The 2,548-nt window shown below is 50.5% G+C and overlaps 1 protein-coding gene across 1 annotated transcript in view; it reads left to right on the top strand.

Moving 5' to 3' along the window:
* Nucleotides 1–2,548, top strand: part of LOC103603923 — a 26,923-nt gene that overhangs the window by 15,048 nt on the left and 9,327 nt on the right. The window lies entirely within an intron of this gene.

Below are 2,548 nucleotides of genomic sequence, written 5' to 3'. Positions count from 1 at the left end.
TTTTGCAGAGGGTTATATACACTGTGACTAAGGGAACTTGTGTTGAACAGCAGGACTGCACCCTCCCCTGCCCCATGCCTCCACCCAGAGCTGCCCAGCGATGTGGCTGACGGCTCCAGCCCTTTCTCTGTCTCCTTAGGAAGGCGCTGCTATGGTTGTGGAAGCAGGACATGGCAACGTCCTGCTCTGAGCTTCAATGAGCCCGATGCTTGGCCTCCCTGCTAAAGGGACATCTGTGGTTGTGGCATGCAGACGCCCTATTGCCCACCCTTCTGTGGGTCATAGCACTCTGACTGTCCTTGGCATAAGATCCTCCTGACACCCCAGTTCCAGGCCCGACCAGTCACATTCCTAAGTGCACCCACAGCAATTGGCTCCAGGGTGGGCACATACACGATTCAAATCAGTCCCATCAGGGATAATCTTAGGGTTTTTGCTAAGTAGCCAGAAAAGAGCCATTCTTTTTCTGTTAGACTTGGACCTATGAGGATATAGCACTGGGGCTGCCAGGAACCACCGTGAGAGGTGAGCTGGCCAGAGAATAAAGCTTCCCTGAGGGAATCAGGGCCTAGAGTTGGAAGGAGAGCTCCCTGAGGACATAATTTGAGCACCTGGATCCAGCTATGCCTGAAGCCATGAAAACTTGGGGTTTTCAATTATATAAGCTAATAAATCCTGTTTTTGAGGATAGGGGTTGGAGGCAGCTCTGCGGTTTTAGACCTATAATGACCAGAGCAGCCCCCTACTTGGGACAGAGGCAGGGAGAGGCCCTGGGGGAGGAGTTAGGGTTAGGGTTAGGTCTCCAGACCAGCTATGCCGCGAGCCACGTGTTTGATCCTGAGCAACCACAGCCTAGATTTACTCCTCTGAAAAACAGAGATAGGCCGAGTTCTAAAATCAGCGTTTTCTCAAACTCAGGGTTTCCCCAAGTCATCTCAGGGGAATCTCACATCTTATAAGAATCCTTTTATTTTTTGTTTCCGTGTAGATAATAACCTAAATAAGTGACCCTGCACTTGTGTTTAAAGGAAAAACTGTTCTGCTGTGGTAATTCGCATTTTCATAGACAGAATTTCTACAATAGTTGTTTTTTAACAAGGGAGATAGACCTGCATAAGTTGCTTAATTTTTCTGGGCTCCTGTTTCCTTAGGTGTGAAATAGGAACAGTAATACTTAGCTTTTTGGATTGTTCCGCGGATTAGAGGAAAATCATGTGAAATGTCTGATTCAGGGACTGCCACCCAAAGAGCACTGGGATAGCAGTGGCTGGCATTCATATCTGGGTCAGGAGCATTGTCACGACTGACCTCGTGTGTGGACGGAGCCCTGAGAGTCCCACAATACCCGCCCCCCAGCGCACACATCTGAGGTCCCTCCCCCCAGGCATTCCTGGAAGCCTTCAACCTAAGGGGCTTGTCTGGAAATGGGGTCACTGCTCAGCGTATCCAAAGCAACAGGGCAGGGCTTTCCAAACATAGTCATTTCTATACGGTTATTTCTAAAAAAGGCTCTTTAAATCACCATTTCAAATGGGAAGCCAGCATCCCTGGTACACACAGAAGGAGCTTCACACTAAACTAAGTGGGAAGGACACAGAGCTGTCACTGCTGTCTGTAGGAGGCACCAGGTCACCCCCACCTCTTCCGAGTGGCAAGGAAGAGGCCCCGCCCCCAGGAAAAGACCAGCCCGGTCTGGAACAGATGTTTGCAAATGTGTGTCACCGGCAAAGGGCTTGCTTCTGGAGTATACGAAGAGTGACCACAAATCAGTAAGAAACAGGCGAACAACGTTGAAGAAAAACGGGCCAAAGACCTGAAGAAATGCACATAAATGGCCAAGAAACACGGAAAAAGGTGCTTAGCCTGAGAAATAATACGGGAAATGAGAACAGAAGTCACAACAACGTTGTCACTGCACACCCACCAGACCAGCAGTGGGGAGACTCTACCACCACCACTGCCATGACGGAATGTTTGTGTCCCCTCTAATTCACACGCTCAACCCTAACCCCCAGCGTTTTGGAGACAGGGTCTTTGGGAGGTAATCAGGTTGTGAGGGTGGAACCTCATGAGATTAGTGTCCTGACAAGATGACACACCCCAGTGTGCTTTCTCTCCCTCTCTGTCTCTCTGCCATGTGAGGACACATAGAGAAGGCAGTCACCTGCAAGCCAGTGAGAGCCCTCACCAGGACCCCACCATGCTGGCACCCTGATCCTGAGACTTTCCAGCCCCCAGAACTGTTGTCGAAGCCCCTAGTCTGTGGTATTGTTATAGCACCCCGAGCTGACTCAGAAGCCCACTTAGGACACGGTTGAAGAATCCAGGAAAGCAGAGGACACGCCTGCCCTGACCACAATCGCTCCTGGTGCGCACACACGTGACAGCTCCAGGCTGGAGACAACCTAGGTGATCACCCAGGGGGACACATGACCAAAACCAAAATGAACGACTTAACACTAAAGCAGGTGACCTAGATCTATCCCGTAAGCCGGATATCAGGGCAGCTGTTCAGAGAGAAACCAGCACAGCAGCCTCCACACGCAGA

The sequence above is a fragment of the Galeopterus variegatus genome, unplaced genomic scaffold (genome assembly GCF_000696425.1).
Source record: "Galeopterus variegatus unplaced genomic scaffold, G_variegatus-3.0.2 Scaffold4868, whole genome shotgun sequence".
NCBI lineage: Eukaryota > Metazoa > Chordata > Mammalia > Dermoptera > Cynocephalidae > Galeopterus > Galeopterus variegatus.
Note: the sequence above shows the minus strand (reverse complement) of the source record. Positions and strands in the feature narration are given on the sequence as shown.